This window comes from Pseudorasbora parva, chromosome 13 (genome assembly GCF_024679245.1).
Source record: "Pseudorasbora parva isolate DD20220531a chromosome 13, ASM2467924v1, whole genome shotgun sequence".
Classification (NCBI taxonomy): Eukaryota; Metazoa; Chordata; class Actinopteri; order Cypriniformes; family Gobionidae; genus Pseudorasbora; species Pseudorasbora parva.
Genome location: NC_090184.1, coordinates 36335256 through 36361898, shown reverse-complemented (window position 1 = coordinate 36361898; position 26643 = coordinate 36335256). Strand labels below are relative to the sequence as shown.

Here is a 26643-nt window from a genome sequence, read left to right as displayed (position 1 = left end):
AGTGTAGCCTAATTATTTAGTTTTTTTTAATGTGAAAATTACTTGTAACAGCGGAATGTTTAAAGGATCCATAATGTAAAACTATTTTTTACCTTGGTATAGTTAAACACTAAGAGTTGTGTACATGGAACTTACACCCTGACCCTCAAACGCCATTGCTTCCTCCTTCATATGTAAATCTTGTGTGCGTACAAAAGATTACTGAAAAAGCTAGGGGCAAATCCCAACATAACACGTACTTTGATGTTGCAGTCGGGGTGATTAATGTTTACGTCCCCCTAAATACCGGTATGCATATACCAGCCCATGTTCTAGGCCAGGCAGCAAAGGTAATGTTACCTATAATTTATTGTGTATGTGTTTTCAGTGGTGTATAAAACCCTTACATAATGTATCATTAGATAAGCCATTTCTATCTACAGTCCCTGACAAAAGTCTTGCCGCTTGTGTACAAATTGACCTAAAGTGCCGCTGAAATATATTTCTAATCAAGATTTCTTTTACAAGAAATGGCTCATTTTAATCCCACCAGCTTTTGTGATAATGTTTCAGTGAAAAACTAAACTTTCAAAAAGTATTCTAATATTCACAGCTTGGTAAAGCCCATTGAGTCAATTTTTGCAAAGACATAAGTGTTGTCACCTTGTCATATGAGCTTCACCTGTGACTAATAATGGATCAATTAGGTCTCAAGTGTGTATAAAAAAGAACCCCAGTACACTAGACCTTCACATCAACTGCATCTAGACCTCTGCAAACATGCCTAAGATTCACCCTGAGACTAAAGTTTTGATTATCAAGAGGCTGAAGACCAGATCCACTGCTGATGTGGCAGACACCTTCAATGTGTCTCAGCGTCAAGTACAGAGGATAAAAAAAAGATTTGAAGAGACTGGAGACGTTTTTGACAAGCCCAGGTCAGGCAGACCCCGCAAGACAACTGCTCGAGAGGACCGTTTGTTGGCTCGAAAATCCAAGGCCAGCCCATTTTCCACTGCAGCAGAGCTCCACGAGACTTGGTCACCTGAAGCCCATTTTCCACTGCAGCAGAGCTCCACGAGACCTGGTCACCTGAAGTTCCTGTGTCAACCAGAACAGTTTGTCGGATTCTGTCTCGAAATGGCCTCCATGGTCGAATCAGTGCCCAGAAGCCAGCACTAAACAAAAGACAATTGAAAAACCGTGTGGCATTTGCCAAGGCCCACAGCCTGCTAAAAGGATGGACGCTGGAAAAGTGGCAGAAGGTGGATTTTCAGATGAATCTTCAGTTGAATTACACCACAGTCGCCCGCAATTATTGCAGGAGACCTACTGGTGCCCGAATTGATCCGAGATTCACCCAGAAAACAGTGAAGTTTGGTGGCGGAAAAATCATGGTCTGGGGTTACATCCAGTATGGGGGTGTGCGAGAGATCTGCAGGGTGGAAGGCAACATCAATAGTCTAAAATTCCAAGAAATCTTAGCTACCTCTTATATTCCCAAACATAAAAGAGGCCAAATTCTGCAGCAGGACGGTGCTCCATCGCATACTTCCATCTCCACATCAAAGTTCCTCAGGCGAAGAAGATCAAGATGCTCCAGGATTGGCCAGCCCAGTCACCAGACATGAACATCATTGAGCATATGTGGGGTAGGATGAAAGAGGACGCATGGAAGACGAAACCAAAGAATATTGATGAACTCTGGGAGGCATGCAAGACTTCTTTCTTAGCTATTCCTGATGACTTCATCAATAAATTGTATGAATCCTTGCCAAACCGCATGGATGCAGTCCTTCAAGCTCATTGAAGTCATACAAGATATTAAATTTGGATCTCACAGCACCACAACTTAATTTGCTGACATATTTTTGTATTTGCAGTAAATTTGTTCAATTTCTGTATAGGCGACAAAACTTTTGTCTTGCCAAAATTTGACCTTTCTGTCTTGATTAAATGATAAATATTTTTTCTGTGAAAATTATTTATTTCAGTGCATTACACATCATTTGGGAGGGTTTTGGCTTTTCATATGAGCTATTTCTAACACCAATGAATTAATTAAAACTCAGGTTAATATCAGGTATTTCTAGAAAATAGATAAGCGACAAGACTTTTGTCAGGGACTGTACATACACCACTGGTCCCCTTACAGTGAAGTCAACATTTTGTGCCGCAGTGTTTCTACAGTTGCTCTCTCTGACAAGGACAGAGTCCCTTTTGTCCTGTGTCGGCCCCGTAGCTTCTCTGTGTACTTCAAAGGGAAGGGTGATCAGTGGGTAATTGCAATTGACAGCCTCACCGTTTGTTGCCGCTAAAATTCACACACTGCACCTTTAAATTGGGCTCACATAGCCTAGCTCTCTCATCCTGCATGAATCCATAGCTGTTTCTCATTTTGGAATAGCCTGACGTGGTCATACTCAATTCTAGTCAGAATATGAGTCTGATACTAATCCACTGGGCTGTAATTATGGGGCGTGTTTCAACCGAACCAGGAAAGACCTGTTGGATAGACGGACCTACAACCAATCAGAGCAACGGAGTGACACATAACGTTAGTTGTCAACAGAACTCAACTGCACTGCTGCTAAGTCTGCGGTTTTCCCGAGGGTTGTTTTCCATGTCCGCAGGTTGAAGCGACCTCAATTATGTGATATATAGACCCAGGAATGCAAATTTTAGAATGCAGCCTTGCCAAAATAAATCCCCCAAACGCCTTTTTTTCCGTAGAAGATGTTACTTTTTTTAAACAGTACACTCTAAAAAACTGTGCTATATAGTACTAAAAGTGGTTCTTTGGCTTGTAATCATAGGGGAACCACTTTAAGTGCTGTCTACCACCAAATCTTAGTGATTCAGTGGTTCTTCAGCGGTTCTTCACCAGTTCTTTGGGATGACTGAAGTCCAATATAGCACCGTTACCATATACAGAACCTGTTAGGCCCCTGTGTGGTTCTTCAGCGGTTCTTTGGGGTAATAAAGGTGCTATATAACTAACATATATTAAAAATAACCTTTCAAGCCCCTTTAAAGGTTCTTTACCCACCAAATAAGTTTAGCACCATTATTGAGGAAGAAATAAAATGCGATATGGCACCTCTTATGGGTTCTACATAGCACCATTTGACAAAGGTGCAATAGAGCACCTTTAAAGATATGGTGCTATTTGGCACGAAAAGTGGTTCCCCTATGATTACAAGCCAAGAACCACTTTAAGTGCCAAATAGCACCAATTTTTTTTTGTGTATTACCTCAATTACAGGTTACAGGTTACTGATTACAGGTGTTTAGTGTTTTTTAAACGTGTAGAACAGTACATTACTGCAAGGCAAGAAACAATTCATAGTCATTTTCCAGTTATTTTCGAAATAATTTTCATTCATATGACTGGTGTGCAAGCGCAACGAAACTGAATGTGTTGGCATAGCAACGTGATACTTCCTGCCTGTCTGTCCTACAAAGGACGTCTTGTTTAATTCTGACACAGCGTATGTTTCAAATGACTGCGATTGTAACATATTGTCAGTCTAGTCTTTGTCTGTTTTCCTCATGTTCTTCCTGTGCTGCGTTCCAGTTCATTTTTATCATGCCCTTCACTCGCAAACTTCCCTCCGTCTCGTTCACTCTGATGTGCGTCATTGCTTATGTTGCATGAGTGCCCACTACTGGCGGAAACTTTGCAATGGACTGAACTGGAACGGCCTAAGCCCTTGATCACTTGGAATCCACTATGGAGTTGATTTATTATTTATTTATTTCCTTTACGAAATTGTTTAATGCGGCATTCTATATGTATATGGATGTGTCTGGGTTGTTTCAAATGTTTTTAAAAATATCATAGAGTTGTTTGTGGTGGGGTAAATTAAACGCGATATGTGTTGACGTCACAATCGCGTTGCATTGTGGTATATGAAGCTGCCTGAAGTGTACATATGAAGTAGACTCGCTCACTCGGTCAAAATCGAGGGAGCAAGGGTCTGTCCATATAAACTTCCCTTGTCCACTTCACGAAGTGGAACGCACTTCAAAATGGCGGCAGGGATTCCCCCAAGGGAAAGTGCTTAGGGAAGTTTGCAAGTGCGTGTCTTAAAGTGGAGTGGAACGCAGCACTGGTTTCAGTTTTTTTACCCATGTCCCTTTGTTCTAGTTTTCCCGCCACAGTCAGTCCCAGCGTGTATTAAGTATTGTCAGCTGTGTCTTGTCATCTGTGTCACCTGTTCCCCCTCGTTAGTATGTCATCAGTGTTTGTATTTAAGTTCCTAGGTCTCACTATGTCTTGGTCCGGTCTTGATGTTCACACCTTTGATGGTCCTCGATGTTTGTGATATTCTGAGATGGAACACACACGTGTTAGATGTTTCTTGTAAAGTCAAGTTGATTGTTAATAAAGTTCCTTTGAGTTTTGGAAGTCTTGGAACCTTCTTCCCAGCTACATCTACACGTAACAGAAGACCGGACCCCAACAAACAAGACTTCCGAAGAGGTGACGATAAAGGAATGGAGGTTGCCTCCATTAATGTAGCCCCTCTGGGGAAGATTTCTGGGACCACAGGGGCTATCATTTTTTTGTTCCTGAGCGGAAGGGACATAGAGGAGTATGTGGAGGAGTTTCTGGGCGTCTGCCACCATGCCACCTGCAGCGACATTTCCCTCATGGAAGGGTTCTGGGTCGGCCTCGACGAGGAGAAGCGGCTGGTGATGCTGAGGGGAGACTCCTGCTGGACGCTGGCCGAGTATGTCACCATGGCCTTATGGGTGCAGGGATCCTCTTTCGTCGTGGGCGAGGGAACGGAGGATTCCGCAGCCAGCGCCCAGTCCCGCTCATCCTCCATCATTTTCCTCGAGTACGACTCGGTGTGCACCCGCCAGGCAGAGATGGCCACCCACGCCCTTCCAGAGTCCACTCCAGCCCTCCACGCCAGCAGAGGAGGGCTGGCTAATCGATTTCTGGGCTGAGCCACTTACTGCCCCTTCAGAGCCCGCTCCCGGCTGCCTCCAGAGCCCGCTCCGCGCCAGGCTTTCCCGAGTCCACGCCAGGCTTTCCCGAGCCCGCTCCTGGCTTCCACGCGCCCACTTCAGGCCTTCAAGAGCCCGCTCCAGGCCTCCCTGAGCCTTCACCAGGCCTCCCAGAGCCTTCACCAGGCCTCCCGGCTTACCCGAGGCTACCGCTTCCCAGAGCCGCCTCCAGACGCCTACGAGCACCCCCATTCAACTCCTGTTGTCCCCATGGCTGCCAAAGACTCCTGTCCCGCCATGGCCGCCCCAGGCTCCTGTCCTGCCATGGCCGCTCAAGGCCCCTGACCCGCCATGGCCTCACCCTGAAGGTCCCCAGCCAGCCTGGTCCCAGCCCCCAGGACTTCAGGGTGCCCGCCCCTCCTCCCCGGTGGTCTTCGTCAAAGTGTTTGCAAAGTGTTTTCTCCACAAGTAGGCATACTGAGGCATACAGAGTGTCAGTATCCCACATTTGACCCATTCTTCCTGCTGAAGCTTCACATCTCATTGCCTGTATCCACTTTTGTCTCCTTAAACACTCGTTTTTTGGGGTGGACAGCTTATAAAAACGTAGTTATGCGGGTTTTTTTACACCTTGTCACATATCAGCTTTTAGACATTGTCCTGTTATAAGTAAGAAAAGACAAGGCGACCGCTTCACGCAATACAAAGTCAATGGAGAGCGTTGACAGATAGAGAAGCGATGTTAATCACTCCAACTAATATCCAATTACGTGCAGATTGCAGAGTCATTTGAATTATGCTCGTTTATCACGCCTCTTGTGCATTAGAAATTACATAGCAGACTACCCAGACCAATGTTCAATCTTAAATTTAACTTGGTCTGTTGATTTTAAATGTTATAATAGTGATTGCTGGTCACTATTCTGCTGGCTAGAATGGTAATTTAATGTCTTTTTAGATTTTATAAATACAAGTTTTTTTCTTGTTCAAACCTGTGAACATTATTTTGCCTACTTAGACAGCATCCTAACAGTCATTGATCCTCATGTGACCCTTTTGGAAAGCTGCACAGGGGACATCAACATAATACTAGTCAGAGATAAAATAATTAAATCTGTTTTAACCAGTATTTTTCAGTTACGAATGAATAAGCTCTGTCCCATTAACAGATGACAAAGATGCAGTATCGATCCAACTGATCCTTTGTCTACCATCCACCCTAGGGCACTTTCTGTTTTTTTCCACAAGCATAGCAATGACACAATATTTTTTAAAGCAAGAGCAAATACTTAAAGGGGGGGTGAAACACTCAGTTTCAGTCAGTGTCATGTCAATCTTGAGTACCTATAGAGTAGCATTGCATCCTGCATATCTCCGAAAAAGTCTTTTTTTTTTTATAATTATATAAGAAAGATGCGCTGTTCCGAGTCTTTCCGAAAAAAGCCGAGCGGGTGGGGGCGTGTCGTGTGAGCGGAGCTAAATAATGACGTGTGCTCGCTGCTGCTATTGTGTTGAGTCGAGTGCGTCGTAAAGCTGTGTCATCCCTAACAGCGGGAAAAAAACTTTATTCAAAATAAAAATATGGCTTTTAATCAGATACAGCCATACATCTATGATCTGGAATCAGACCCAGAGGCTGCAGTTGAACAGGAGCAGCAGCAAAAACGACTAGAGCAGGACGTCTCTATGTGGTACAAGTTATACACTAACTATATAATATGCTTAGCGGCTTGTGTTATTTACATATTTATACTTGAATTATATCGTCGTATTTTTGTCTTTGAAGGTGTACATGTGGGAAGTGCAGTTGTGCACGTGTGTTTGTGTGTTTACGCGTGGTTTGTGTAGACAGTAAGCGGACTGGTTTTGCACGGCAGGTTTACTAGTGTTTACATAGAAAGACACGGAATAGTAGCGCATTTGAATGAAGAAGCGTGCTTATTTAGTTCAACATATTTCCCCCCTCTTTGTGTATTGTTGTTTGGAGTGCTTTTACAATACACAAACATAAAGTTACACATATAGTGGCCAGCTAAACAAATGTACACGCACTACACATCGCATGCTCCATTGATCAATTAACTATACGTGATCATGTTTGGGCTACTTGATGAGCATAGGCAGAAACACAGACATTTGAAGCAGTCTCACTCACCGCCTGCGGTACTAACGTTGGGACTGCTCCATCATTCAGCATTAGGCGATCGGGAAAATCCGGCGTCGAGCTGGGCCTTGTTTATGAAACAGTCGGCACCGAAATGCAGCGAACAGATATAAACATTCGCGCAACTCAGTTGCTGATCCGGAAAAGCAAATTCCATCCACTGTTGCCTTAACGCGGGGTTTTGGGGGAATCTGTGCAGGACTGTCTTGGTCTGGCAACCAAAAACGCACTTTTTTGGTGACATTGTTATGTGCACATCACCTGTCCAGCATCCTACAAGCCAGCACTTTGATGGGCGTAGCCTGTTACTTTCGCTCTCTCCCTCTCTCTCTCTCACGCGCTTCCGGTAGAATTGTCCGTAAGGCCCATACAAGGAAATTCCGCCCCCATTAACGTCAAAGGGGACGCATGATCTCAAAAAACTTGCCGAAACTTATGACTAACCGGAAGTAGTATTTTTGACAAAGAAATACTCCCATCAAACGTCCACCTTAACTTTTGAAACTTTGTCTATGTTTAGTATGGGATTCCAAGTCTTTAACAGTGTAAAAAGATCAGTATGCATGAAACAGCATTTCACCCCCCCTTTAACATTGTATCGACATTTTATATTCAGAAAACAAACTCTGTGTGAAATTAGATACTAGTAATACATATATTTTTTATCATTTCAACCAAAGTGACTCATCTGAAAAGAAAAAAAACCCTGCTGTGCCGGAGTGCTGCAAGGCTTTTTCAGAAAAGTGCCTGGTGTTTTCAGCTCCCTAAAACGCTTTAGTGAACACCAAGTAGGATGTGGCGGTTGGTCAGTGTGGTATTTGTTCCGCCCCTCCTTCACTGTGATTGGACGACTCTATAATAAGTGATGGTGCTTGTCAATGAGCGCTGCATTTACATTTGAACATTTTTCAACTCTGTCTCCGGAAAAAAAGCCAAGCGCACAGTGCTCAGCCTCCTCATGCTGGCATTTTTTTAACGCTCCAATTGAAAAATATAGCTGGTCCTATTCTGCCTTCACGTGCTAGTTGTAATTATGAGCTCATCGCATTAAACTTGAGGGGGCGTTCATGTCCAATTCTTTACCTATGAAACTAGTTTTTACAATAATTCCAATAGCACGTGAAGGCAGCATAAGTACAGCCCCAGCCCCAGCGAGGAAGGTTTGGCCTGATGGTTGAAAATCCACTAATACTGAATGTTTGCCCTGTAAACTCCACAGGAAATACCAATATTGTTTTGTGCTATTATTTAGACATTTTTTGTTGAGATTCAACATTCCATAATCCATAGGGTTGCGTGCATTTAAAGAAACTGGTATACCCTTAGGCCCTTCCTCATTCTGTGGCAGAGAATTTAAAGGCATTTTAATGTGTCAAAGATTATCCATCTTTAAACAAAAATGTCAATTCTAATGTTGTTTTTTAAATGTGTATGACTTCTGCAGAGCACAAAAGAATTTTCCTGAACAGCATCAAATAAATCCTGAAATAAAGGTAGGCTATGGAATATATAAACACATGAAAATCCTTGTTGAGTGAACTTTTGTGTTCATACTGTGAATTGTGTGTCTGTTCTTGATCAGGTGCGAAGATGAGAGAGAAATACACTGGGGCAATAGCATTGCTTCTCACAGGTATTGTGTGCCTGTTCATTATCATGAGCAAAAACGACACAGAAGACGATGTGACATCCAAGAGCAAAGACCCATATGAGATATTCCGTCATGAAATCGAGTTGCCTATATTTAAAACTCTCAAGCCCTTGTATTCACGCTGTCAACAGAATATGTCTTTTTATAATGTGACTGGATTTTCTACTCTGCCACGTCATATCCAAGATTTCCTGCTTTACCGACATTGTAGGAATTTTCCCATAATGCTCGACGTGCCTAATAAGTGTGGCGGACCTCTAAATTCTGCAGATGTCTTCCTTCTGCTGGTCATCAAGAGTTCTCCAGAAAACTACAATCGACGAGAAGTCCTGCGGAAAACATGGGCTAAGGAAAGACTGCACAAAGGTGTGTGGATCCGAAGACTCTTCATAGTCGGAACAACTGGAACTGGCTTCGAGAAGCGCCGGTTGAATAAGCTATTGAAGCTGGAGAACAATGAGAACAAGGACATTTTACAGTGGGACTTCAATGATTCCTTCTTCAACCTTACACTAAAGCAGATCCTTTTCTTAGAGTGGATGGAAAGATGGTGCCCACACGCTAGATTTCTCTTAAATGGGGACGATGACATCTTTGCCAATACGTTTAACATGGTTGAGTATCTTCAAGGTCAAAAGGACAATGATGGCAGTAAACACCTCTTTACTGGGGACCTCATCAAGAACGTAGGGCCTATTAGACACTCTTCAAGTAAATACTTTGTCCCGGTGCAGGTTCAGGAGTCTGAAAGCTATCCTCCGTACTGTGGTGGAGGAGGTTTTTTTCTCTCCGGCTTTACAGCCAGAACTATCTACAACATGTCTCACTCTATAATTGTAATGCCCATTGATGATGTTTACATGGGAATGTGTTTGGAAAAGGCTGGTCTCAAACCTACATCCCACTTTGGTGTAAGGACATTTGGTCTGCATGTCCCAGCTAACAATGTTGACCAATTTCACCCTTGCTATTACAGAGAAATCATATTAGTCCACAGATTTCTGCCACACATGATTTTTGTAATGTGGAATGAAATACAAAACCCAGATTTGCAATGTGGAAAGACAAATTCATCTCTTCAGGAAAGCCCATAAACAACTGAACAGGGTGTGAAACATAAGAGCTTGCTGGGATTTATGTGATCAAGTTTGTTTTGAATTAATGAGGTTCCTAAGAACGTTTTTTTTCTTTAAAAAAAAAGTGACTCAAATATAGTTTAGCAAAATTAGCTTTGTAAAATGAATACTTTTTTAAAATGATGACTTAAATGAAATAGGTGTTAGATTCTTTCTCAGCAATAGTCGTTGTAGTCTTCATGCTTGTTTTTAAATAATCAGAATACTTCTCAAGATACAGAGATAGAAATATCTACATCTTGCCCTTTTAAAACAAATTTTAAGAGTAAATTATATATTGAAGTATCATTCACATTCATACCAGGCATTACGTGATTGCTGCAAAAGCAAATAAAGGGTTTTACATCTCTGAATGTGTTAAAAAGTACAGGGCTGTAACAAAACACAAAAATATATACAAAAAAAAAGTGCTTGTTGGCTAATTATGAGTTGTGGGATGTTTCAGCTTCCTTTGAATATTTATGTTTACAGTACTGTATATTGTGTTTTGCTTTACTCCTTTTGAGGAGAAACTTAATACTGTTACCACTGATCATATTAGTTTTAGCAGTTACCAACTTCAAAGATCAAATATAGGTATAAGATGAAAGATTTACATTTACTCACGGTGTCATGATGTGGCTTTATTCTCCTTGTTTGCTTTGTTTTATGCACCAGAGATCCACTGAACTCGCTCAATGAATTGTTCAGAGCCTTTCTCTTGAGTTTACTCTTACATAGACTCAAGCAGCACCTTACCTTTGTCATAACCAGTTGTATTATTTATAAAATTGCTTCTTTTCATATTGAATTATTCATTATTTTTACTTACATATTTTTCTTGACTTACTTATCTGAGTAAAATGTGCTGGAGTCAACCTGCATAAAGGTATCTTTATTTTTGAAGGCTGGATACATTACACAACACTGAAGAACCATCAAAGAATGTAAAATATGGGGATGTTTTTAAACTTTTGATATATATATATATATATATATATATATATATATATATATATATATATATATATATATATATATATATATACACTCCTGAACAAAATCTTAAGACCAGGGGATTCATTGCAAGTTTTACACATTTCGCACTTGTGGATCACAACCGGGTTGTAAGTGCTGCTTCAAAATGCCAAAAGAAGAAACAGGAGCAAGAGACAAAAAATAGACAGTAGGCAATTTATTGAAAACTGCTTTTAAACTAAAACAGTTCATCATCTGATCAAAAGTTTAAGACCATAGCCCAAAAATAAACGCACAACAGTACTAAAAGTGTCAAAAAAGGACTCAGTAGTGAGTAGCCCCACTGTTCTTGTTGATCACTTCAAAAACTCGTTTCGGCATGCTTGATGCGACTGTTTCCAGGAGGCTGGTGGGAACGTTGCTCCATGTGGTGAAGATGGCTTCACGAAGGGCATCCACGGTCTGGAACTGACGTCCATTTTTGTAAACTTCCCTTGCCATCCATCCCCAAATGTTCTCAATGAGATTTAGAACAGAGGAACACACAGGATGGTCCAAAAGGGCAATGTTATTCTCCTGGAAGAAGTCCTTTGTCAGGCGGGCTTTGTGAATTGTAGCATTGTCCTGTTGAAAGACCCAGTCATTACCTCACAGACGGGGGCCCTCGGTCAAGAGGGATGCCCGCTGCAACAGATCCACATAGCCAGTCGCCGTTTGACGCCCCTGCACAACCTGAAGCTCCATTTCCCCATTGAAGGAAAAAGCACCCCAGATCATGATGGAGCCTCCTCCACTGTGCTGTGTAGAAAACATCTCAGGTGGGATCTCCTTGTCATGCCAGTAACGTTGGAAGCCATCAGGACCGTCCAGGTTAAATTTTCTCATCAGAGAATAAAACTTTCTTCCACTTTTCAATGTCCCATGTTTGGTGCTCCCTTGCAAATTCTAAACGGGCAAGTTTGTGTCGTGGGAGGAGACGTGGCCTTTGAAGGCGTTTTTTGTTCTTGAATCCCTTCTCTAGCAGATTACATCTTATAGTTATTGGGCTGCAGTCAACATCAGTAAGGGCCTTAATTTGGGTTGAGGATCGACCTGTGTCTTCACGGAGACCCGTCGGATCCTGCGGCTCAGTGCAGGTGAAATCTTTTTGTGTACCACTTGACTTTTTTGTCCCATAACTCTCAGGATTTTTTAAGAAATGTAAAGTCTTACTGCGTCCAACCTCAGCAGCGATGGCGCGTTGCAAAAGGCCTTGCTTGTGCAGCTCAACAATCCTGCCACGTTCAAAGAGAGAAAGCCTTTTTGCCTTTGCCATCAGGAGATCTTAACAGTATGACTGCTTGAAGGACAATGCCATGAAAGCTATATTTTTGTGCAGATTTGACCTTTTTATGGCTATGGTCTTAAACTTTTGATCAGCTGATGAACGGCCTGTTTCAGTTTATATGCAGTTTTCAATAAATTGCCCACTCTCTATTTTTTGTCTCTTGCTCCTGTTTCTTCTTTTGGCATTTTGAATCAGCACTTACAACCCCGGTTATGATCCACTAGTGTGAAATGTGTAAAACTTGCAATGAATCCCCTGGTCTCAAGATTTTGTTCAGGAGTGTATATATTATATATATATTAAGATTATATTATATATATACACGCTTAAAAAAAGAAAAGACATAGTGACAGAAAAGTCTCTATTTGGCCTATACTTGTACTCAGTCTTTTGATTGACATGTACTTAAAAGTATAATTAAGTAAGCACTAGGGATGTCAATTTTCACAAATTCCCATGATCGATCGTCGTTTAAATTAACGATCAATTAATCGATTAATCGTTAACCATAATACTGAAATATGCGTCTACAGCAGTGGCTTATAGCCGACAGCATGACAGTAGGCCTATGTGCAATGCTGCTCAAAACGCCATGTTCTTCACCAAATGAATGAGAAGGATTTTTTTTTTTTAACCAAAGGGCTATGGGATTGTAAAATTAGTCGATGTTATTTATAATTTAATTTAATTACTTATTTAATAACCGAATATAACATGTAATACAACACGAACGCCGCCTCAGATCTGTTATTCAGAATTTGTGGACGCACTTGCAAGAGCAACGTTAATTAAAAATAAACCCAGTTAATTCAAAACGATTTATAAAAATATTGTTTTCATTAATGTTATGTAATGTGACCGCCCCAATCATAGTTATTATTAGTCGTGCGTTGCTGTTTGAACTGCGCGAGCTGAAGCCGATGAGCTTAATCAACACTGGTAAGTTACACTGCTCTTTGCTAGCACGTTATTTAACTCAACAAAAAGCTTCCTATATGAGATTAATCAGATTTATATTAAGTTAACAAAATATTACAAATTATATATCTTCACAAAATGATGCGAATGGACAAGTGAACTTGAATTGAGTTGCTGATATTCATATTCAGAATGGGAGACGCCCTCTAGGAACAACGCTATGAACACGGCATCTAAACCCAATGACTTTACAACCATTTATTAAAATAGTGTTCTCATTTCTGTTATATAATATGACTGTCCCAATCATCGTTATTATGCATTGCTCTGTATGTGCTAAAGCCGAAGCACTGAATGAAAACCGGTAGCCATCACTGACTGAAGCCTTTTGTTAGTGCGTTTTTTTTCGCTGAAAGAAACGCATCCTATATGATTGATCACATATATAACGTCACAAAATAAATGTAATATTACAAATTACTTCAGCACAATGCCACAATCTGATGCGAATGCACAAGTGAACTTGAACTAAGTTACATGCGCGAGTCAGAATGCGTGACTCATGTTGTGCATGCGCTCCTCCTGGATCAACGCAATGAAACACACGGCAAATAAACCCAAATAATTAACAATCACAATGTTTTATTACAATAGTGTTCTCATTAATGTTGTTTAATAGGACAGTCCCAATCAGTCATTATTAGTGCTGTTGGAGCTGCACGCTGAAGCTGATCACCGCCACGCTTTTACTACCACTCACCTCTAACGTTAATTATTAACCAAATGCATCCTTATGAGATAAATCAGCTAAAGATAGGCCTGCACAAAATATTACAACTTACATTTGCACAAAACAAAAGGCTGCGAATGCACATGCAGGCTTGCAGTCATGATGAAGGTGTAACTCCAGCAGTAAAATGGTTCCAAATAGAACTCGGGCGTGCTCGCATCATTTTTCATCACTTCTGAGAGTACTTCGGTTCGGCGCAGTAAAAAGTCCCGGCCGAAACATCTTCCCTCACATCTCCCTATTGACAGAAATGAGAGAGTGAGGGGGAGGTGTGAGGGAAGATGTTTCGGCCGGGACTTTTTACTGCGCCGAGCTGAAGTACTCTCAGAAGTGCTAATCCGCCATACATTATAGTTCTCCTTTTTAATCCAATTAGAAACGCGCCATGTTTTATTTTGTCACCATACTTGATCGTTCAACTATTCGTGTAACTGTATTTAAATAGGGAAAATATGGAGGTGTTTGGTACTTCTAACTTGATCTCTGTTTGGTTCCATAGTGAATGAACTGGGCTTAGGGAGCTAAGCTAAATGCTATCAGATAGTCACCGCGCGTCAGAGAGATTAAGTGCACGCACTGAGACGAGAGAGGTATGTATCAACTCGTTTTAGTTAAGGGAATAACATAGTTTAATATGAAAAAGCGGTGAAGTAACCCTTTAAGAGTTGCTATGGCTACAGTTAACACATTCCAGCTGGTGGAGAAAACAGCATTGACATTTTTGACGAGGCAGACAAACTGCATGTCACAAAATGATTGTGATTGAAAGTCATCACATGTAAACACAAGATCGGATAACGTCTCATGTAAACAGTCCACTAAATCTTTCAATCGGAATGACAAAAAAAGTGTGCTTGTAAACGTGGCTAGTGTCGAGCAAAAAAGATTACTGTCCGTCACTGACTGGAGGAGCAATCGCGCGCAGTCCTACATCACCGGACTAATTTGCCTAATCTTCACGGAACTTTAGATCGCGGTGGAAGCGCAGACAGTTGCAGGTCTGGGGGGAGACAATAATTTGCAGATAATTATCATGTATCAGGCAATCGCAAAGCTGGTATTTGAAATCTAGGAGTATTGATACCAATAACAGAAACTAATAATAAGTTCAGGCCATCTAGTTTAAGTCACACTCGGCGTCCACATTAGACGTTAGTCGGGCGCGGGGCGTAAAGTTACACGGTGCTGTTTTTGCTGTCATACGAGCTCGCAGACAATGTTTTTCTCTCGCGTGGACATTGTGGATGCTCGTATGGTCGTGGCTCGCAGCATGTGAGGAAAAACAAGACCAGCCGAGCACATTTCTCGCACCTCCCTATCTCACAATATTTTTTAAACATACATTTTCAAAAAATTTGTGAGTCGGCTCGATTTTCAGCAGAATGGCTGTCCCCTATTGCCAAATGATGCACAACCATGTCACAGGCTAGATCTATGAGTTTTATTATGCTATAGCAGTTGCTGCAACCATACAGTGCCTTTTTTACACACACACACACACACACACACACACACACACACACACACACACACACACACACACACACATACAAACAAACCAGGGCCGGACTGGGACACAATTTCAGGCCGGGAAATCCTACACCCATCAAATGCTAGGAAAATGATCTCCACCTTCTTTTGATTAAAAAAGGGGGGGGGGGGGGGAGTTTTAAAGGGATCCCCTGGTGTTGAGACTTGGATGGCTTAATATAACATAAATTATGTCTCTTACTGAAATATGTAGTAGAAAACCCATGAAAGATCTACGTTATTTTAAAAAATCGATTTTATATTTGGACCATGGGCGGCGCCATTTTGTTTGCGTTCTAGGTTGATGACTAGGGCTGTGTATTGCCAAGAATCTGGCGATACAATACGTATCACGATACAGGGGTTACGATACGATATATTGCAATATATTGCGATATTGTAAGAGAGGCAATATATTGCAATATTTCTTTTTTGTGTGTTTTTGTTTTTTATAATTTAAAAGAATAAAGAACACAACCATAAGCCTAAAACACGAGACAAAGTATTTTATTTAATTAATACAGTATCATTTATATCACTAATCATATGCAATGTGCAATCTAAATTAAGGGAAATGTAAAGTGACTGCAGGATTCTTTATGTGTTTATGTTTTAGCTATTTTTACCACAACGCAACTCAAAAATTGTTTCAGAGTTAAACAAAACCAATGAATTGCTTTGTAATTGTACTTAAAACACACTCAAACATACATATGCACACAAACTCACCTACACAAGTCACAAACAGATTGGCGGGCGGGCACACACACCTGACAGACTGCGCTGTCTCAATCGAGATGTTGGGCTGCTCAGTCTCCACGACGGGCTGAATCTGAAATCGACCCCCTATACCCTGAAATAGGGCATTATTTGAAGGGACGGCCATTTGTAGTGTTGTCCGACACCATAGTGGACATGTTCGAGTGCAGTCATTCAGTCTCACGTTGCACCGAAATAACGAGTGTACAGCCGATTTACAAACAGCTGTAGGTGAGTTTGTGTGCACATGTATGTTTGAGTGTGTTTTAAGTACAATTACAAAGCAATTCATTGGTTTTGTTTAACTCTGAAACAATTTTCGAGTTGCGTTGTGGTAAAAATAGCTACGGGTAACGCCAGCTGATTGAGGAGTGCAACCATTCTACGTCATCAACCTGGAACGCAAACAAAATGGCACCACCCATGGTCCAAATATAAAATCGATTTTTAAAATAACGTAGATCTTTCATGAGTTTTCTACTACATATTTCAGTAAGAGACATTATTTATGTTATATTAAGCCATACAAGTCTCAACACCAGGGGATCCCTTTAAGACTCAGACTAATTCCCTGATCAGTGCCTTTCCTACCAAACTAGTTAGCTGATTGAGACGCACCCATCATTTTATAAATAAATGTCAAAATGTATTCAGTAATAAACTATATTTTGACAGTATCTGCAGGGGCCTAGCACAAGATCCAGGCCAATGCACCATCTCCTGGCCCTATGCACTGCAGTCCCGATGAGCCCCCATGTTCCCAAAACAAAAAAGCTGTAGATACTATTTACAAAGTGAAACAGCTTAAGTGAAAATAGATTAGATTTACACCATATAAAAGGAGCAGTTCTTTGCAATATGTGTAAATAGTAATAACATGCAATTTATACTTTTTGACAGAAACCTAATATTTGCACCTCAGTATTGTTATACATTAACATGATTCACTAATAATATGTGTAAATGATTATATGTATTCAAATTATTAAATGAATGCAGCCTTAATGGGACACCTATCCCTAATTATTTTCACTGACAAATATTGCAAATTCTGTGGTGCATTTCAGTCTTTAAGTATTTGTGTTTAGGTTGTACACTTTATTTATTTGTGTGTACTTTTAGATAATTATTCTCTAATTTTACATCAAAATATGTTGCATGTTAAAATTGTAGACTGGCCCTTTAAGAAATTGCGACTGTAAATCAGGCGAAAGAGAGTGGAGTCTCACCAAGGGGGTAATCTAGCGCTCGGAAAGCGTTCCACCCATAGGGGCTGCCATTGCTAACCAAGCCATCACCTGCTGTTAGCATCCCATTGACTCCCATTCATTTTTGAGTCACTTTGACAGTGAATAACTTTACATCTGAGACGTTTAAAGACTCCATTTGTCCATTGTTTATTTCTAAAGAAACACGACAATGTATAAAAGGCTCCATTACCTTATATCTTACACTATCGCCCTGCAGAAGCTGTTTTTGTAAAAATAGGCTAATGATTGCGTCATAACCAACGCGACCCTGTCGCACAGTTGAGAAATTACCGTATAGACCTAAGGAGACGCTCGCAGGCAATCTTTTACTGTCTATGAGACAGTCGGGGTGACGTGGAGACATGTCCTGGAGACTAGTCTGATAAAGTCAAGGGGGAAGAATGGGGAGAAGCCCATAGTGAGCCAAAAGCAATGGGAGAAAATATTTAAACAACGTGATTCAGATTTCGCTTTCCACATCTACTAGAAGACTCACAGCTGTCAGACAGGAGGCTCACGTCACATCTACATCGTCAAGCTCAGTCTGAGCCTGCGCAGTTCGCTCAGCCATCAGGAAGTGAGTGCCCCTAGGTTGACTTCATTCTTTCGCCGTTGACGTCAATGGGGTCGCTGTGTCCATTTCTTTTACTGTCTATGAGTCTCACCTTTTCTTGCATCCGTAATATTTAGGATTTAAGATAATATTTATTTATTATATTTGCTTAATTTATTAACAAATCAAGATTAAAGGAAGATTTTTCATGAAGAAGGCGGGTTATGTGCCGTGGGTTGTTTTTATTGGACAAGGAGCGAGTTGACTGGAAACGTATGCAATATGCGAACACATTGCTTTTGGAACATTTCTTCATTTTAATTCAAAATAAATGCCTTTCCGAAGTGATGGGAAAAGCATTGTCCTTTTGTTGTCTGGACTATTGCTCCTCCCTGTTCACAGTACTTATCAATATTACATAATGTGAATATTTTTCTGCTAAATTACTAATGTAACTTTACACTAAATAATATTAATCTCTTTTAGCGATAGTAGGTAGGGGTACTACCGCTTAACGTTCGCTAGCAGTTCAATACTAATTTAACACAGAAAAAAAGAACTGTATTTACAGATAAAACTGACCTGTAAGTTTGCAACGTTTTGCTGCTTCTTCCATGGCTTCTTCTTTGAATGCATCCTTTTTTCTTTTTCTTTGCCTTTCCTCTCTGCTTGACCTGCCGCTTTCTCCATCATCGGGTGCTGCCCCTGCTGCCCTGGTGCTGCCCGGTTCCCGCGCTCTCCAGACTAACAGATTCGTGATTTATTTGTTTTTATTATTAATAATAATTGTATTCAATGCCGAATTCGAAAATTATTACTTTAGTCAAAGCAATAATATAAAATAAGAATTATTTAAAAAAAATTAAAAATAAACCCTCGCCATGGCAGCAGGCCAAATTAATTGCCAGACCAACGGGATTTATCATTTTATATTATACTTTTATTTGGTCATTAAGCAAGATGGTGAGAAAGATTCGCCTTCGCGTTCACGATCGCGGAACTACAAGAACCGTCAGAATAAAATCCGTTTTATGCTTTTACTGTCTATGGTCTGTCTGTGGAGATCAGAAAGAGGCTGTGTAAGTGCCAATAACACGAAAGCTGATTGGCTGCAATATAAGTGGCATGCTTGTCTAATTTGTAGTTGTAATAGAGCGAACAACATGGCGAACAATAGTTAGTCTAGTGAAAGAAAGAAAGAACTACAAACACCACGGAACAAACACACACACACACACACACACACACACACGTGCGCGCATGCTGCGGGAGGCGATAGCGTTTCAAGGTAGCGTTACATGAAAATTAAGACCTGTTTAACATTATTTAAGACCTAGAACGCAATGCTTCCGCGAATTTAAGACTTTTTAAGGCCTTATATTTTGATTTTGAAATGTAATACTTTTTAGGACTCCGCGGGGACCCTGTTGTTCAGTGACAGCAGCGACACACAGTGTATGTGGCAGGGCATCCAAACCATTACCTATGGGAGGCCGAATGGGACTAAACACATTGAAACACTTGCGCGCACACTGAAACACTCGTGCGCGCACATTAAAACACTCGTGTGCGCGCGCACACACACACTGAAACACTTGCGCACACACATTGAAACACTTGCGCTCACACTGAAACACTTGCATGTTCATGTGAAACACTTGCGCACACACATTGCAACACTTGCGCTCACACTGAAACACTTGCATGTTCATGTGAAACACTTGCGCTCACACTGAAACACTTGCGCGCACACACATTGAAATACTTGCGCACACACATTGAAACACTTGCGCACACACATTGAAATACTTGCGCACACACATTGAAACACTTGCGGGTGCACACATTGAAACACTTGCACGTTCATGTGAAACACTTGCACATACACTGTGCAGACTAAATGATGTTTCTTAAAAAACTAAGTTCGGGAGAAGCACGTTCAAATGATCTACCTAATCATGATGTCATTCCAACCAGCTGTCAACAATCAGTAATCAACATGTCTACCAATCAGCTCAAGTGGAGGATCACATAAATACCCAGTCAACTCACCAACGTTCCTTGACAAAGTTTGCAGCATTCTGGCAGGTCACTTTTTCTACCCACGCTGTCAACATGGCTCCACATGCTGCTTGAAGCTATGCTACAATGCTACAAAACTTTCCTTACAAATTCCTAAGCTACCTAAAGCCCCTTTTGGCCGCTTTTCATCAGCATTATTTCAAACCAATGGCTCCTCAACATCACGGTAAAAGAATTCCTGTTTTTTCCAAAGTGTAATGTGGTCTTTGCCACAATTCAATCAATGAGGAGTCAATTGTTTGAGCAGCGCTCAGACACTGTAAAGAGTGCACACTGCACAGACTTGCAGCAGGACAGCTACAACAGCTACAACAGCTCCTGTCCCAAGAAATAGAAATGTATCTTAAATAACATAGTTCCGGCATGCATCAAGCTTTGTTGTGATCTTGCTGCCTCTGTGTACAACAGACAGAAACTTGTCACACACAAAGTGCATTTGCCGTGGTGATGAACAATAAATTTACTCGCTCGCAAAGCGAATGAATGTATCGTGAGGCTAAGTAACTTAAATGTTGACAATACAGCATAATGATTATTTAAGCCATCTTATATTTTGGAGACAGAAACATACATCACATCTTCCTAATTGTGATTAAACTTTTGAATGTGGCGCCGTGTTGCGTTCAGAATATTACAGTTTCAGAGCATTTACAATCAATGTATGGCGCCAAGTTCTTATGAACCAGGACTGTTTCCTTTAATGTGATTATATTGTAATGTTGTATGCTAAATTTAATAAGAGTTGGACCCAAATGGGTCTCTTTCAAAATAAGAGTCCCATTATGGTTTTACAAACATGCTTTTCCATTTTGTTCCATCTAACTTTTTCTCCACCACAGAAGCAGTGATGTTCCATCTTCTCCCACAGGAGCTCAGTTTCTCTGGCTAATTTCTCCTCTGCCATAACAGTGCTATTCTCTCTGCTCCCACAGGAGCTCAGTTTTCTGGCTAATCTTTTTCTCCTCTGCGCCACAGCAGCGCTGTTATCTCTGCTCCCGCAGGAGCTCAATTTCTCCGGCTATTTTTCTCCTGTGCCACAGCAGTGCTGTTCTTTCTGCTCCCACAGGAGCCCAGTTTCTCTGGCTAATTTCTCCAGTATCCATAACAGTGTGTTTCCTTTTGCTCCCACAGGAGCTCAGTTTCTCTGGCTAATTCCTCCAGTGTCCGTAACAGTGTGTTTCCTTCTGCTCCCACAGGAGCTCAGTTTTTCGGGCTAATCTCTTCTCCACTGCTGTAGCAGTGCTGTTCCCTCTGCTCCCGCAGGAGCTCAGTTTCTCTGGCAAATTTCTCCACCGCCAAAGCAGTTGTTGTTCCCTCTGCTCCCACAGGAGCTCAGTTTTTCTGGCTAACCGTTGTTCCCTCTGCTCCCACAGGAGCTCAGTTTTTCTGGCTAACCGTTTCTCCACTGCTGCAGCAGTGCTGTTCCCTCTGCTCCCACAGGAGCTCAGTTTTTTCTGGCTAACCGTTTCTCCACTGCTGCAGCAGTGCTGTTCCCTCTGCTCCCACAGGAGCTCAGTTTCTCTGGCTAACCGTTTCTCCACTGCCAAAGCAGTGTTGTTCTTTATGCTTCCGCAGGAGCTGAAGAAAATCAGCATTTGGTCCTACCCATTGCAATGTTTGAGAATGAAATTTGTCCATCTGACGAAGATCCTCTACAGCATCCCACAGCTGCAAGGAGCATCACAACCCAACAAGACACCGTGACTGAATCTCCAGCAACACAGCGTGGCCGTCGGCCCAGCCGAGCCACATCCCGTACACCGAGACGCAGAGGCTTGCCATCACCTCCACCTTCAAGACATCCACCATCTCCAGCTTCCTCCTACTCCTCAGTACAACCTACGATTCCAGCAATAGAGAAATGGACCGTACTAGGGTTAAGACAAGTGCTAATCAGTGTCGATGATAATTTTTTCCAGAAGAATTAATAAAGCCAAATTATACAACCTGTATGTGTCACTTCAAGCAGCTTCTCCATCTCCAAAATCCACTCCACCTTCCAAAACTACAAACAGGTCAAGGAAACATAAGGATCCGAACTCACGCTCTCAAAAGACCCCTTCTCGCACAGAACTGGTTCTTCCTCGAGCACCAGGCCACTGCAGCAGGCCCTCAGCTAGCCCGGGCCGCGCCCCAGTTCCAGCCACCGCTGCCATCGTCGCCGCCACCCAGCCCAACTCATCTCTCTGCTCCGCCGAGCCAGAGACCGTGGGTGTTTCCAGCATTGCACCTCAGGTTACAATACCAGTTTCCTCTGCCCCAGGCAATCCTTTAAGCGTAAGTACGCTTCCGCCAGCAGCTCAAGCTTTGTATCACAGCCTTTTCCTGTCACTTTTTCTAACCCCTTCCCTTGGCCTGCAGCCCCACCATCAAACTCTAGCGCGAGGCTGCCTCCGCTAGCGGTGCAGGCCCAGCTGCTTTTTGTCCTCCTTAGCTTTCCTCTTTCCCCTTTTTTCCCATTCCTCCTTTGTCGGGGACCGACCGAAACGAGAGGTTGCCTCCACAAGCGGTTTTCGGCCCCTGGTTTCTATCCGCCTAACACTTTTTCCCAAACTAGTGCTCCACTCACCCTGTTTTCTGCAACACAGATGCCCTTCCCACCGAATGCTACAGCCTTGGAACTGCCCCCTGTCGGCAGCAACATTAGAGCACAGATCCTCACAGAAATTCAGGCTGTTGGTGCCAGAGGCGGACCCATTCCCATTCCCAACCCCAGTACCAAAGTATTGAGAGCTAATATTCCCATAAACCACCCATTGAGACCCCTCATTGACGCTTCTCTCAATTCCATCCTTCAAGCTGTTTCCCCCAGAACCCTCCAATCCTACCTAACTGCATGGAAGTGTTTCAAGTCTTTTCACTCCATATACAAGCTGAATTTTCCAGATTATTCTTTGCTTACCATCACTTCATTCATATCTTATTTCAACAGCATCAAGAACCTCCAAGTCAGCTCCATCAAGGGTCATCTAAGCTGAATTCAACAAACTTGTGTTTGGTCTGCCCTCTACAGAAATAACCAATTCACAAACATCCATGCTCATCAAAGGCATCCAAAAAACTCAACCCACCCACGCAGACAACCAATAACTCTAGACATACTTACCAAATGTATCTCCACCCTCCGCCAAGGCTACCACTCCACCAATACTGCCCGCACTCTGGATGCAATGTTTATATTGGCTTGCTCCGGTTTTCTCAGAAGCTCAGAAATTACCATCACGACCACCTTCAACCCAAAGCTTCATCCTATAATTTCAGACCTAGCAGTGCTAGATGACGAAACAATCTCTTACTTCATCAAACAAAGCAAGACGGATCAAATGAAAAAAGGGCAATCCATTTACATTTTCAACCTTCCATCACCAATCCAGCCGTATCAATCCATTTTAGCCAACCTACATTTCAGAAGTTTGCAGACTAAACTTTTATCTGAACCACTCTTCACAGACGATGCTAACCGCCCTGTCACACGTTTCTGGTTCCAAAAACACCTCAAGTCTATACTGATTCTATCCGGCATCTCGGCAGACAACTTTTCTAGCCATTCATTCCGCATAAGTGCAGCAACCACAACTGCTCAAAAAGGTCTCTCCCAGCACCAGATCCAAAAACTTGGTCGCTGGTCGTCAGAGGCTTTCAAGAGCTACATCCGCTCCAATCGCTCCCACATCAAAGAAGCCCAACAGACCCTCATCAGCTAAAATTGTTTCAGCTTCAGCTTGTTTCCATACACTCAATCCTACAGGATCACCACATCCACTCCAATTCAACATCACCAAATTCACTAAATGAATTAATAATATTCACTGCCGTAGCAGCATCTCTCCAGTCACTCCCGCAGGAACCCACCTCAAATTTTTCACTGCAGCAGTGTTATCTCCTCCGCTCTAATAGAAGCTCAGGATTCTCCATCCAGCTGGCTCTCACTGCCACAGCAGTGTTATCTCCTCCGCTCTAACAGAAGCTCAAGATTCTCCATCCAGCTGGCTCTCACTGCCGCAGCAGTGTTATCTCCTCCGCTCTAATAGAAGCTCAGGATTCTCCATCCAGCTGGCTCTCACTGCCGCAGCAGTGTTATCTCCTCTGCTCTAACAGAAGCTCAAGATTCTCCATCCAGCTGGCTCTCACTGCCACAGAAGTGTTATCTCCCCCGCTCTAACAGAAGCTCAGGATTCTCCATCCAGCTGGCTCTCACTGCCGCAGCAGTGTTATCTCCTCCGCTCTAACAAAAGTTCAGGATTCTCCATCCAGCTGGCTGTCACTGCCGCAGCAGTTATCTCCTCCACTCTAACAGAAGCTCAGGATTCTCCATCCAGCCGGCTCTCACTGCCGCAGCAGTGTTATCTCCTCCGCTCTAACAAAGCTCAGGATTCTCCATCCAGCCGGCTCTCACTGCCGCAGCAGTGTTATCTCCTCTGCTCTAACAAAAGTTCAGAATTCTCCATCCAGCTGGCTCTCACTGCCGCAGCAGTGTTATCTCCTCCGCTCTAACAAAAGCTCAGGATTCTCCATCCAGCTGGCTCTCACTGCCACAGCAGTGTTATCTCCTCCGCTCTAACAAAAGTTCAGAATTCTCCATCCAGCTGGCTCTCACTGCCGCAGCAGTGTTATCTCCTCCGCTCTAACAAAAATTCAGGATTCTCCATCCAGCTGGCTCTCACTGCCGCAGCAGTGTTATCTCCTCCGCTCTAACAAAAGCTCAGGATTCTCCATCCAGCTGGCTCTCACTGCCACAGCAGTGTTATCTCCTCCGCTCTAACAAAAGTTCAGAATTCTCCATCCAGCTGGCTCTCACTGCCGCAGCAGTGTTATCTCCTCCGCTCTAACAAAAATTCAGGATTCTCCATCCAGCTGGCTCTCACTGCCGCAGCAGTGTTATCTCCTCCGCTCTAACAGAAGTTCAGGATTCTCCATCCAGCCGGCTCTCACTGCCGCAGCAGTGTTATCTCCTCCGCTCTAACAAAAGTTCAGAATTCTCCATCCAGCTGGCTCTCACTGCCGCAGCAGTGTTATCTCCTTCACTCCAATAGAAGCTCATTATTCCCCATCCAGCTGGCACTCACTGCCGCAGCAGTGTTATCTCCTTCGCTCCAATAGAAGCTCAGTATTCCCCATCCAGCTGGATCTCACTGCCGCAGCAGTGTTATCTCCTTCGCTCCAATAGAAGCTCAGCATTCCCCATCTAGCTGGCTCTCACTGCCGCAGCAGTATCTCCTCCGTTCTTACAGAAGCTAAGCTTTTCCATCCAGCTGGTTTTCACTGCCGCAGCAGTGTTATCTCCTCCACTCCAATAGAAGCTCAGAATTCCCCATCCAGCTGGCTCTCACTGCCGCAGCAGTATCTCCTCCGTTCTTACAGAAGCTAAGCTTTTCCATCCAGCTGGTTTTCACTGCCGCAGCAGTGTTATCTCCTCCACTCCAATAGAAGCTCAGAATTCCCCATCCAGCTGGCTCTCACTGCCGCAGCATCTCCTCCGTTCTAACAGAAGCTAAGCTTTTCCATCCAGCTAGTTCTCACTGCCGCAGCAGTGTTATCTCATTCGCTCCAGCAGAAGCCCAGTTTCTCCAACCGACTTTATTGCAAAACAGTGTCATCTCCTCCGCTCCAACAGAAGCCAGTTCCTCCACCCAAAGGCCTCCACTGCCACAGCAGTGATACCGCCTCAGCTCCCGCAAGAGTTCCGTTTTTCCATTCAACTTGCTTGTACTGCCGCAGCAGTGATTTCTCCATATTTCCGCAGGAGTGTCAGTTCTACGTCCAACCCGGCTCACTGGTTTCGAAAAACAAGTTAAAATGGCTCATCTCCACGGCTGCAGCAGTATCGACAACTCAGCTCTCGCAAAGCCCGATACTCCATTGAAACTTGTTTCAATACTACAGCAATGTCGTCATCTCCATTCCCACAGGAGCCCAATCATCCGTGCAAATTGTTCGTTTGGATAGTTGGAAAGCAAGTTGAAACGTCTCGTATCCTCTGCCGCAGCAGTTATAGTCAATTTCGCTCCCGCAGGAGCTCTGATACGTCTTTTCAAAACCTGTTTCACTGTCTCAGCAGTCTCACCTTCTCCACCCCACAGGAGCCCAATTCTCTGTACAACTGGGTCTTCAGATAGTTTGGAAAGCAGATTTAAAAGGGCTCATCTCCACTGCCACAGCAGTATCACCAACCTCACTCCCGCAGGAGTTCTGTTCCTCCATCCAAACTTGTCCCACCCCCACAGCAGTGTCATCTTCTCAACTCCTACAGGAGCCTAATTCTTTGTACAGCCAGCTCATTGGATATGTTTGAAAGTATGCTGAAACGGCTCGTCTCCACTGCCACAGCACTGCTATCTCCTCTCGCCTACACGCAACCACCCCAGCTGACTACTAACGAGGTTCACCTTTCTGATATCACGACCATACAAACCTCAGACAATGATGAACAAGATCTCCCGATCCAGTGACTATCCCCCCCCTTCGATTGGCACAGCACCAGTTCATGCTCTGCAACTTTTGGGGGGCATCAACATCATTTACTGGCTGCTGTCCTATGCTAGTAGCAATTTTTTGGGGGAGTACTCTGGGTTCGGGCCAAATACCGAG

The 26643-nt window shown here is 42.9% G+C and overlaps 1 protein-coding gene and 1 pseudogene across 1 annotated transcript in view; both read left to right on the top strand.

The window, feature by feature from the left end:
- jak3 (Janus kinase 3 (a protein tyrosine kinase, leukocyte)) overlaps positions 1–26643 on the top strand; it is an 87678-nt gene that overhangs the window by 34591 nt on the left and 26444 nt on the right. The window lies entirely within an intron of this gene.
- On the top strand, positions 8516–10515 carry LOC137038277 (N-acetyllactosaminide beta-1,3-N-acetylglucosaminyltransferase 3 pseudogene; annotated as a pseudogene).